This window comes from Strigops habroptila, chromosome Z (assembly GCF_004027225.2).
Source record: "Strigops habroptila isolate Jane chromosome Z, bStrHab1.2.pri, whole genome shotgun sequence".
NCBI lineage: Eukaryota > Metazoa > Chordata > Aves > Psittaciformes > Psittacidae > Strigops > Strigops habroptila.
Genome location: NC_044302.2, coordinates 85,976,906 through 85,990,505, shown reverse-complemented (window position 1 = coordinate 85,990,505; position 13,600 = coordinate 85,976,906).

Genomic DNA, 13,600 nt, shown 5'->3' with positions numbered 1-13,600 from the left:
ATAGGACTTGTGGGAATGGTTCAAAGCTGCACCAGGGAAGGTTCAGATTGGGCATCAGGAAGCATTTCTTTACGGAGAGGGTGGTCAAACTCCAGAACAGGCTTCCTAGAAAGGTGGTTGATGCCCCAAGCCTGTCAGTGTGTAAGAGGCATATGGAAAATGCCCTTGATAGCATGCTTTAACCTTTGGTCAGCCCTGAAGCGGTCAGGCAGTTGGACTAGATGATTGCTGTAGGTTCCTACCATCTGAAATAGTCTATGTTATTTTAGTCTATTCTAAACTACTCTGTGATTTTGCTCATAAGAATATGGAAGTTGCATTATTTCAGACCATTTCCCTGCTGTTGTTTGGCTGGTTTTCATGAGGAAGGTGTGCGGAAGAGCACTTCAGCTTTGTTAGTAATTGCACTGAAGCCAATAATTTTATGTTGGTTCTATTAATTTCTAGAGAAGGAGAAATATCTGTCTTAAATACAGAGTAGAGAACGCATTTTAACAAACATGTAAGACATTTTTACAAGCAGATAAAAGTTAGACACAGCACCTGCTGTAAACAAAAGAAATGGAAATGCAGAATCCGGGTGGAGTTTCTGTCTTATAACTACTGGTTCTGCAATACCAATAATCTGATCTTGCTTTATATCCCTCTAGCAAGAAACAAATTATCCAGGAGAAGTCACTGGAAGCTTCAGAAAAGATAACAAGAATTAGAGATGGACACCTGGTGAGGTGGCATGCTACTATCCTTTCCCAACATAAAAATTGTCCCATGTCTTCAGTAATTCCCATAATCATAGAAGAAATTGTCAGCTATTTAAACCATATCAAGCCTTTTTCCACAAAGGAATCAGTTATCTGTTGCCAGAGGTTGGTTTGTGGCAGCCCTATAGATTCACACAGAGTCACAGATTTACGGCAATGTTCAGGAATCACTTATTTATTTATAATACCTATTATGATTGTCTACTGGAAATTTTGCACATTAGTCAAGAATGTTTAATTGTTAGCAAAGAAGCTAGAGCTGCAGATCAAGGTGATTTTACTCCCTTGGCCACAGGTTGTGCCAATGTCATAAACTCAAGCTACAGGAAAAAACATCTATCAGGTCCTTGGTTCTGATACAGCTCACATTTGCAGTCAGACTTACATATGCATGTGATGATGAAGTGCTCTGAAGAAATAGCTAAGGTTTCTTGATCAAAAATTGCCTTCTTAACGTTGTTAGAAATTAATATAAGCAGTAAATTTTGCTTGCATTCCCAACAGGCTTTGTAAATATAACTAGGATTATACAGGCATCAGTTTGCTGACTTCAATAAAAGACATCTACTTGGTGCATCTCCAGATGAATTAAGGTAGGGTCTTCAGACCTTCTGACATTTAATGTGGAATTCATCTTTCTGATTGAGACGCCGACATTTAAGTGATTACAAATAGGTGTGTGCATATAAACTCTGTATTTACACTTGTATGACAGCCAGTGAATCTCCAGCTAACCTAAAGCATACCCTAGCGGACTCTCAGCAATTCAAGACATTGTATAGCAGATACTCTGGAAATATCTACTTAAGAGATTCCTCAGTTCTTTTCCAATTTCAGTTCACATTCCAAACATTTTCCTAAGGCTCAATTCAGGCCATGAATCTGGACACAGTAAATATGCTATGGAAACAAAGGAACATATACGGAGGTTTTGATTTATTAATGATTAGTCGTTCTTTCCGGCTTGCTTTCTTATTTCTAGTTCTTTCAAACACTATTTTTTTGACAGGATGTTAGTTTAAATCATGTAAATTTGAAACAACTAGGTAGATAACTAAGCCTACAACTACTTTGGTGTACATCTTTTTTTTCACGTAGACTATACATAATGTTTTATCAGAGGTTGAATTTGCTCTTACATGATGGAAAATCTTTGCAGTACCAGTGAGAATCATTAGAAGTAGCAGATTTGTAAGCAGCGAAAGCTTTCACAAAAACTGCTATAGTATCCTTTCTTATTTGATTAAGTATAAAGTTAAATATGCTTGACTGGAGCATATATGCTTTGACAATAGTGCTTGAACCACATTGCAAAGGCAGAATTGAAACCATACGTTAATGGAATGCGGATATGGATGACAGGAAGGATGTTCTCATAAACAAAGCATTGGAAGCCATATCTCCCTCCTCCTTCTGCTTGTTTCCATCTGCTGGTCAAGTACATCCTATGACTTAGTCTGTGTTAGTTACTGGAAATAAGTGTAACAGTACAGTGGACCACAAGAAAGGTAACTCCTTCAGCACAGCAGCAGCAACGATCATGAAATTATTAACACAATTGTGAATCTGAACAAAATGAGTCTCTTCTGTGTAAGTGTAACCCACTGCTGTCAAGGTAAAAAACTTTTTGTGCCAATAGACATATTTTTCTGATGTTACATTTTGTTACTGGCAACAAGTACACAAGAAAGCATTCAGTGTCAAGCAGTTAATCTGTCTTCATATAGGTGGAGGAATAGATGTATAATGTATATTTGATTGGTTCAAGATGAGTCTCATCTGGAACTAAGAAAATGGTTACTGTGAGAGGAACTCAGAAAAAATGTTTTGCTCCTGATGGTGCAAACAGATGCTTTTTCAAAATGTACTTACCTCCTCATATTATGCACAAAGGAGACTGGCATCTATTTTGCTGCAACTCTGCCATTACAGGCAACGGAATTATTTTGCATGAAAACTTCTATTCATTAGAAAAGACTAAAGAGGCCTGGTAGTAAATAAATAAAATGTTATACAAGACTCTTCACCATTTTAGAAAATTTCCTTGAAAGATTTTTCATCTCTGTGGCATATAACTGCTGATTGACTCTCCTGCGAAATTGACAGTGCTTTAGGCTCTTGTGGAAGAAGTCTTTTGAAGAACCTTAGCATAAAATAATTATGTAAAATATCACTTTTCATGTTAAAGCAGAGGCAATCAATGAAATTTCCTCATGATATTTAGAGAAGCTTCACCTTCTGTTTGCTGCTAGGTGAGTCCTGACCTTGGGGACAACTAATGGTTGGGCAATGATGTGAGTTTGTGTGAACCTAAGTTAATTGTAATTGTAAGCCTATTATCAGATGAAAATGAAAATGATGGGACTGGAGGAACTGTAAGGATAAAGAAGTGAGCTTAGATTCAATTGTTCCAGCTCAGAGGACATGTTTGACCTTCACAGCTCTCTATTGGTCTCATCTCTTTATTAATCTCTTGGGAATGGGATGTCGTAAAAAATAAAGGTAAAGTACAAACACTTCTCCAAAAAGATGACAATTAAGTAGTAGTTATTTCTAAAGAACTACATTAAATATTTAAAAGACATATTTATAAAAATGTTCTGACCAATGCATAAGCAGTGTGCCTTTCAGAATAGATTAACAAAATTTATGGATGGGCCAATTTTATTTAATTCTACCTTTGGTTTAATGCAAGTATATTCTGGTTTTCTCCAGGAAATTCTACTTTTTTTCCACGTAGTTCTTAACACAATTAAATTTTTTTTTGGATGTCAAAAATCAGATTGGTCCAGTGAGAATACTTGATGGGAAAAAAAAAAAAAAAATTAATAGATGAAGTATTCTGTGTTTAATGAGCAAAAATCTTTGTGGAAAATTCTGACATCCTACTCACATATAGCTGGATGGGGGCATGTTTTAGGTAACTCTTTAAAAGGAAGAGAAAGAGTAATTTTGCCAAGAAATGCAGTACATCAAGAAAAATAACATTGACAATGAGCTGGATTTGGCTAGAACTTTTCCAGATTCTTCCTTGATATTATGTCCATTTTGCCTGTTTGCATATGCTGTCTGTTCTTCATTCAGCAAACCGAAAAAATTCCTAACCAAATTTTTATTCTCTTCTGTGAAAGTAAAGCAAAAGCAAGCAGTTATGTTGATCCACAGCCTCAATGGTGGCCCAGATATCAGAAATATTTCCCAGAAATAGCTGTTGCATTAAGGCAAAAAAAGTCGTTATATGCACATCTTTCTATGAACAAACATAACTGCTCAGTGCTACCATGTCAAGCAAAGCTACATGAAATAACTCAAGCATTTCCTTAATTGAAAATAGCTGAGATTCCTGCCTGAGTGCTTTATGTAGAAGGGATCAGAGGATGTGTCTTCTGTGTCTCCACCATCACCCCACCCGAAAAAAAAAAAGAAATAATAAGACACTAAAAACCCCATGCAACTCAGAAGAAGTTGCATGGGACAGCTGTCACACAACAAATTGGTGAAGTTTGCTTGCATGGGGGAACCAGAATCTACTTAGTTTGTGGAACTGAACAATAGATACTCCTCTAATGTCTTTAGTTCATCCTCAAAGCACAAACAAGTTTTCAGCTGATTTGTAAACATGAATGCAGAAGATCCAGCTGTGGGAGGAAATGACTAATAAGCAATGCATGACAACTTGACTTACTATTGACTTTTTGGGTGACCAGTTCAAATAGCCAGAGGATGTGTTAACTAAACCAACAACCAGATTCCAGTGGGTGGAGGTTATGACAACATTTGTCTTTCCAATCCCATGCCTGCTGACACAAACACAGGGCAGATTTCTGCTGTTTCTGAAGACTCTCTGACACAGGGAGGAGCCTTGAAGTTTGTATAGCTCATTTTACCTTTGGATTGTAAGAAGATACAGAGTAAGAGTAAGGGAGAGTAAATGAGTTAAACAAGCAAATAGTAAATAGCTCTAAAACTAGTCAAATTTTACCTATTGGATTTTGATTTAGAATAGGTTGTACATTTTGGCACTTGCCTAGCAGGTTGGAAAGAGAAGACTGTATTTGTGCTAAGTCATTAAGTCAAGATATTCCAGACAAGTTGATGCAAAGCATTAAAAGGAAGTATTATGATCCTTCTCTGATCTTTCCAACAAGACCAGCTCTTTCTTACTGGAGTACTGTAAAGGGACCTAATTTGCAGACTCAGAGAGGATTATGGCTCTAAGTGACTTGTGCCATGTTTTAACAAGATCATACTGGTTATGGATTTTTTAATGGCAGAAGGCATAGAAATCACTTTGGGTACTCCTATTTTAGTCACTTGTCTCTTGATTAGAAGACTAATTAAAAAAAAATGCTCTGTCATCATGACATGCCAGCATGCTATTGATACATAGCCACAGTTTCAACCCCTTGTAAAAAAATGACCATTGCATCCTTTCACTTTACTGGCAAAACGAAGTATATAGCTCTCAGTTCTGTGGTGTTATAATGTTTCAGGGGAACAAATTTTTTCCTCAGAAAGCTTCTTCAGAATTTGGAGATGTTGCCTCATTTTTTTTTTTTTTTTTAAATTTGAGGCAGTGAGTGTTGTGAGAAAACAACCTTTGGTTACGTGAAAAGTCTAAATTAGAAATTATGTTCAAGTCACCAAGTGCCCGAATGCAAGGAAATCATCTTTCCTATTGTGTTATTCTTTATAATTTTTATTTTTATTTTTTATAATTTACTGAAATAGCAGATTCTGGTTGATGATGAAAATTTAGGACAAAAGCTTTTTATTTCCTTCTGAAGCAAGTTAGTATAATTCTGTCTTCAGTCACATAACTTTGAAACCTGACATTTAGCTTTTAAAATCATAAGGAAATTGCTTTTGGTGGGGACACAGATCTCAATTTCCTTGTATATTGTGGTTATTGCCCTTCCTTTTAAAGAAACATTTGGAATACTGAACAGTTACATGGATGCATAGAGTCATATCATAAAATTGTAGAATGGTTTGAGTTGGAAGGGACCTTAAAGATCATCTTGTTCCAATACCCCTGCCATGGGCAGCACCACTTTCCACCAGACCAGGTTGCTCAAAGTCCCACCCAACCAGGCATTGAACACTTTCATGGATGAGGCATCTAGTATCTTTGTGGGCAACCTCTTCCAGTGTCTCACTACACTCACACTAAAGAATTTCTTCCTAACATCTCCCCTTTGCCAGTTTAAAGTTATTCCCCCTTGTCCTGACACTACATGCCCTTGTAAAAAGTCCCTCTCCAGATTTCTTGTAGCCCCTTTAGGTACTGGAAGCTGCTCTAAGGTCTCATTGGAGCCTTCTCTTCTCCAGGCTGAACAAGCTCAGCTCTCCCAGTTTGTCTTCCTAGGAGAGGTGCTCCAGCCCGCTGATCATCTTCATGGCCTCCTCTGGACTTGCTCCAACAGGTCCAAGTCACTCATATGTTGCTGTTCCCAGAGCTGAAGGCAGTACTGCAGCAGGGGGAGAACCACCACCCTCAACTTGCTGGTCATGCTTCTTTTGATGTAGCCCAGGATCCTTGACTCTGAAGATTCATTTCAATATGGCACCTTCAGCTGTCTTAGCAAGAGTTTGAGTCACTTCAGAGGAGCAAAATATAGCTGCTGTTTCACTTGGATTTCTGCTTCATTGCCCCAGAGACAGTTAATGTAACAATCTGACTTGAAATATCTTTCAGACACTGAAAACTCCATTTTATCTCCACCTTTTCCCCATACCTCTGTCAAAACCAATCCTGCCTCACTAAAATATATGATTGTCTTGAAATTCAGAAGACGTAATAAGAGGCCTTTTGGGATTTTATGTCTGCTGCTTGCAGTCTTCTGACTTCAGGTGTTCAAGGTTTTTCTGTGAAGATACAAATGCTAAAATCAACCTGATTCTTAAAGAGAAAACAAAGTTTTCTCCTATTCCTTTGGCTCCCATATCTGGCTCCATGCCTGAGGAAGTGATAACTAATACTGTAAAACAAAAAATAAACTTGTGATTTGGATGTATTCTGGGAGTTCCCTAGTAAAAATGTAATTTTTAAATATAACTTTAAAGCTGTATTTGCGTATATAAATGAATACTACGCAAAACAGGTAATGATGACCAAATCCTTGTTTGTTTTTTATTACATAGTTGGCAATATAGACTACAAAATGCCAGTGAATTTAAGCCAAAACATCAGTACTTTTAAACCCAGAAATTATCTTAGTGTTTTCCAGCATAAATCATTACAGCAGCATTTTTTGTTCCTATTATCCATTGGTAAAGTTACAGGTTTTTCTTTTAGTAGGTTTCGTATAAACTTACACATTGCTCATAAAATTTGTCTGTCTTTTCCTTAAAAACTGTTTATGTAACAGAGCTGCCTGTCTGCCAATTTCATTGTTGTTAGTTGATTGGTTAGCTAATGATAGTCCATATTTTATATAACTAGAATCTATGCCATGTACATTTATCTTTAATGTCTCCCTTTTTAATGTTTTTTCATGTTACTGTCATATCTTGCTTCTGAACTAAAATAGCTGGACAAATCACAGGAATGTGTTCATCAGTTATTTCTTTTTGCTACTTCATTGTGTAGTTTAAAATTGTCAATTTTACAAGCTTTATATATAAAGTGACGTGTGCTTCTCTTATCTTTGCTATGTGCACAGCAGTGGATACATAGGCTGAAGCGTTTTCAACTGTCTCAGCAAAAAGGACCTTTCCTTACAAACTGGACTATCAGTACTTTTAAAAGTATAGTCTAATTTCCCTAATAAAATGTCAAAAATCATTATGGTGATAGCCCATAATCACTTCAGTGGTTCTGCTATTGGAAGTCCAGATAATGGATGCACACCTAATTTGTTCCGGGGCAGTCCAGAGGGAATCGACGCTCGCTTCCACTGTCTATGCACAGCCACAGGATAAAAAGTATAATACCCTGAGATCACAATTTATTGCCTCATTGCTGAAGGGGAAAAAGACAAAAGGTTGGGACTGCCCATTAAATTGGCACTGTCCGTTACAATTCCTTTCATCTTTTCTTTCTGTTATATTGGCTTTTCTTAAGTAGATTAATAGTAGTTCTTACTTGGGCCTCAAAGGAAAACTCCCTTATCAACTTCCCAGCTAAGAAAGAAAATTATCGTTCAGTACAAAGAACACAGCAAAGAAGAATTAAAGCTAGAATCTGTCCTCCTACGTAAGTTACACAAGGCATGAATCTCAGAAGATATAAGGAGCGATTTGCAAATAGAATAAAATGTCTAACTGTAGATCTCGATGGTATTAATTTCCAGTGAAGGTTGGAACAGATGATCCTCGAGGTCCCTTTCAGACTAGTATTCATGATTCTGAAGCATCCACATAAGTCATTGTGGTTTTATTAATGACTGTAATTATGTTTAGGAGAATAGAAAATACTGTCATGTTTACTGATAGAATATAGCACTAACATAAACAAGGCTGGTTTGCATATACAGTGCCATTTACAAGCATTTAGAGCAGAATCTGGCCACCGCAAATCAGTGAAATTCTGACTTGGAGATCTGTTGATTTATCCTAGTAGAGGACTATATTTGTTAAAATGTAAATCCCATACTTTTTTCGCAGAATTGTTATGTTTTTAGTATCTGATAAGTGAGCTACAAGTGGCATATCAGTGGCTTTTGACATGGCTGTGTAGTCTATATACAGAGACATCACATATATACATATATGTACATAATCTCTGAGTGTAAGCTCTTAAAAGCATGATTATAGCACTGGGCTAGGAGTCAGGACATCTCAAGAGTGTTTGCCACACTTATGAATGAATGAGACCAAAAATTAGAATATTGCAGGTAGTTATTACAGCACTATGTTCACTTGCATTTTACCTTCTAATGAAGTCTATCCACAAATCTCAGCTTTTTAACTTGTAAAGGGCAAAAGACAGACAATCTTGTGTTTAGAATACCAAGGGATATATTTAGTTTTAAAAATATATAGGAGGGATATATTTAGAGTTTAAAGCACCTGGGATACCATAGTGATGAACAGAGAATGAATACCTAAAGTAACAAAAGGGCTTGTGTGTTCTGAAGTCTTTGTATTTTCCGATTTACACTAAAGCCAAACTGGAAAAATATTAAAATCAGATGTGCTAATAGATCACAAGGAAATAAGTTATTTTTGTCTGTCTGTCCAGAAATAAAGACACGCAAAACCTTTGGAGAATGTCTGTCTTCATGTGATTTTTACAATGAGACCTAAGAAGGAAATGAATTTTAGAAATATACAACAATAAAAAACAGATTAGCAAGCCTGTCACCCAAACCTCTTAAGGTTTCAAAATGTTCGTATTTTAGGTGGCAGTTTTGATTTATTGCTGTTTTATCTGATCTGAGCTGCCATTTCCAAAGGAGTGAGTACATTATATATATTTGCATATTTATAATTTTTATGTTTCTCTAATTTTTAGAAGAGCTATGCAACAAGAACTGGAAAAGAAGACAGTCTTTTAGATGTGTAAACAGGGCAAAAAATACCCTCTTTTACCCTCTTTTTTTTTTTTCTTGATGGTGGAAGGCCAAAGTCACATATAACCCACAGCAATGACTTTGTATTCCTTTTCTTTTTATTTTATCTCATCTCTGCTCTCTTTTTTTTTTTTTTTTTTTTTTTATTTTTTCTTTGATGACTTTTGCTTCATTTTGCCTTATGGCCATCAAATAAAAGTAAACATCATCAATTCATATTTATTTCTGATTATACGCTTATAAACAACTTTATGTATAAATCATCAGAAAGTCTGTAAAAATCAGTAAGGATTTTATAATGTATGGAATCAGGCATAGTAAAAAATGACTGTAGAAACTGATCTGGTTTTGGCATAGGTGTGGCGAAACATAACAGATCAAAACTGCGGTGTGATCTAACTACCATCACATAACTCTCTGGCTTCTTGTTTAAATGCAAGACACCTTTCTTTGTCCTTGACTTTTCAAGTGCAAACCGAAAAGTATATGCATGTGCAATATAAGTTAACACAAACACAATTCCAAACCCAAACAGTCCACTGTCTACAGTTCAGCTAGGAGACATGAGACCTTCAGGTGTTGCTTCTTAATGGGTGGCTAAAAGATGCTCACAAACAGCACTGAAATGTCTGACCAGACCATCTTCTGGTATTTATCAGGAGTATGATAGCTTAGGTAGTGCCTGTTTTCTGCTTGTAAGATATGCAGTGTAGGTTTTTAGCACCTCTTATTACTTTGAGACCATGGCAGTATGACTGATAACCACAATGTTTGAGTAGGCTCACGATTAAATAGTCCTTCCATGCTTTCACAGAACTGTCTGTAACATCAGGAATTTCCAAAAAGTACTGAACACTCCCTGTCTGCAGACTCAATAATGGTTACAAACTTAATTTGTATGTATCTTAACCTCTTTCATTCCCGTGTGGACTCACCAAATCCTGTGGAAGTGTGAATCATCTGACATACACTGAACTGAGTGGTGTACTTTTTAGCTTTATGGACTATGGAAGAATGGCCAAAAATATATGAATTCCAATCTTCTTTCATCTATGTCTCTTGTGGGTCAGCTGTCGCTTCTGCAGGGTGATCGTGTGAAGATCACAGGTAAATAGAAGGAAAAAGGATATTCAATTTTTAAAGCTAAGAATAACCTGGTTATGGGTTGTCTCTCAGTACACACATGTTTTTAATGGTAAACAATTGCTATAATCTGGTGTGATCTCTATCCACAAAGGTTCAGCAGTATCCACCTCAACTGATAATATTGCAACTTCACCGGAACCGCTGTGAGACATTTACATCTTACAGCATAACTACAGCTTTGCAAACAACTCCCTAAGGTAGAGTGTCTGAGGAAGTACGCAGTCTGAATTTAATTTGGTTGCAGTAAGCACTAAAAGTAAGATCAAAGGGAAAAAAATAGGGTGTTCGCATGTAAGAAAAAAAATGTTGAAAAATAAGAATAAGAATTGGATATAATTAAACTACCTGAAGTGGAGTGACAGTAAGGGAGAAGAAGAATAAGGATTAGAAACGAGAAATAGATGCAGAAACATTTTACAGGGATTATTATTGACCGTTAATCAGTTCTGCTTGATTTCTAACAGAAAGAGAGCCTTTGAATAGGAATGACCTACATGGGGGGGGGGGGGGGGGGTGGAAAGAAAGTGCAAAAGGTAAGAAAAGAAGAAAAATAGGAAGACAAGCAAAAAAATATCAAACATTCAATTTTTAAAGTGCTGAGCAAAACTACCTTAAAACATGGTAGGAGTGTAAAGTAAAATCATCCCAAAGTCAGTGACTCTTTTCTATTCCTCTATAGAGTTCCATAAGCTATGATGGGATCCTCATATATTTGCTGTTTTGCAGACTCAGGCCATGCTGATGCTCTAGGCATGGATGCAACAATGCAAAGCAAAATAGAATGACTTTAAAACCTGAGTTTATTTTCCACTCAGTAATAAGACATTTGATATCTTTCAAGGAATTAAAATGTGGTTGTAAATACATTTCACCAGTGACACTTAGGTATTCAATCCAGAAGCATATTTGTTTCATAATATTGGAGAAACAAGTTCAGTTCTTTTTCAAATTATAGTAGTGCAAATGAATAAACACAAATAAAACTAAAAAAAAAAAAAAAACAAACCCAACAAAAAACAAAACCCAAAAACCCCAGACATTTCTGCATTTCAGATGTTCTTCCATGCTTGTCTAACTCAAACATTACATTGTGTTTTGAGATGTAATTTTGCAAGCCAATCCACCCTGTAGTGGTTGTGGACTGATACTTTTGGCTGCTCGGGGAAATAAACATTTCAAAATAGCTAAATGCATCATTTTGGAAACACTACTCCTGCACATGTTTAGCCACAACATACTCAACCAAAAATGTCAGACAGTCTTAAAACTGGAACATGTGGAATCTGCAATGAGACATATAATAATAAGCCACAAGAAGGGTGCACATTACAGATTGCTGGTATACTTCTTGGATGTGTTGTGAGCCTGGAGACCAAAGGCTGAGAGAATGCAGTATCTTCAGAAGTGGGTTAATAGCACACTGCTGTACATCTTGACATGATTAATTTATCTTAAATGCAGTTTGCTGCTAACATATTTAATTGAATTTTTTATCTTTTCACTATGAACAATAAAGAACAGTAGAAAAATAAGAGAAATTTTTTAAATAATTTCTCATTTTTTACAATTTTTCTTTTCATTCATCTTGGCTTATTCAGTCCCTTTTGATGACTTCTTTTTGCCTGTGAAGCTGGCCTGCCATTTTAATAGTAGTTCAAGATGCAACAGCTATCCTAAAAAATGATCAACAGCCAATTTGAAATATTGAAGAGATCTGCTTCAGGTTTTGCTTGTGTAAATTTAACTGTCTATTAACGCTAACTCTTATTATGGGCCTGATATTGTATTTTCGTGTAATTTCCACATGGCAGAGATTTAAAACTGCCTTATACTTCAGGCTCTGCAAATGCTTCAGGTAGATTTAACTTGCTGAAACAAGTACAGCTTATTCTATGCCATATAGCTTATTCTGCCTCTTCATGAGCAGAACAGAACTACCCTTGGCTCTACAGTTCTTAAGACTGTTCATAAGAAGTAGTAGGAGCAAGATTTTAGTTTTCAGAATAGATATATGCTTAGAAGTGACTTCCACAAGGTTATCCAAAGTGTAGACATATCAGAGGTATTTTGTAATCTCCTTTACTCATTCTACCTGTGTCCAAAGCATGTGCATCAATATATCTGAAAATACACATTCCATTTTGTTGAAAAACTAAGGGTGAGATTTTTCTCACCTGTTCTCTTAGTCTGAGTGACTCCATCTGATGGTCAATGGACGGAGGTTGTCACCTCTGGAGAGTGACTCATACCATCCTAAAATAGAACTTTGTATACTGAATAAGGAGGGGTCCCAGTTGCCATTTAGATAGCTAAAGATAAATCAGATGATCCCATGTTTAGAAATCTATTTATATCATCTGAACTAGCAGCCTAAAAAATATTCATAGAAAAAGAGTTTTCTAACTAGAATACTTTTTATTTAATTAAAACGTAGGAAGCCCAAAGATATATCATCTCTGAAAAGGAAGTGGAAACTGCAAGTGTACCTGATAATGAGATAGAACCACATCGAAGGATGAAAGTTTAACTATTTACATCTTTGCGGCTTGACAGACTGTCCATTGTAGTTAAGGTAAGATAAAACTACAGCATTACAGTATCATTCCTATAAAAGTGGGTACCATTCTTCCAGATGTCATATGCAAATGATAGACTGGCAAATACCAGTTTATATGGTAAGGATCAATATTTGTATCCTGCTTTTCCAGTAGTGCGAAATTACACTAACGAGTAGTATTGCAGTGGTTCTCCTAAATGGCTGAAGAATATGCATGTGTCCTCTAATAGTAACTAATTTTTATCAGAGTAGAAACAAAATAAAGAATTGATTTTAAGGTGTCATAATCTACTAAACTAATGTCTGGCAAACAAGGATCCATCTTGTGGGCTGCCAGCCTAACTTCAAATTCTTTGTAAAATACTTGGCTCAACATGTACTGTTTATTTTACAAGGGCAGGGAATGCCCAGTGACATTTTTATTTTTTTCTTTCTTTTCCTTTTAATATAAAGGAGACTAAGAATGTAAGGGAGTGAGTTTTCCTTTAGCCATATACTTCTGAAAGTGCAGGTATATACAGGGTGGTGCGAGCTAGTCACAAATAATTTTTCATTGTGTTTTTGGAGTAAAGAATCAAAATCTTTTAAAGTTGTTTGGTTTATGTAACTTTAAATCTGTG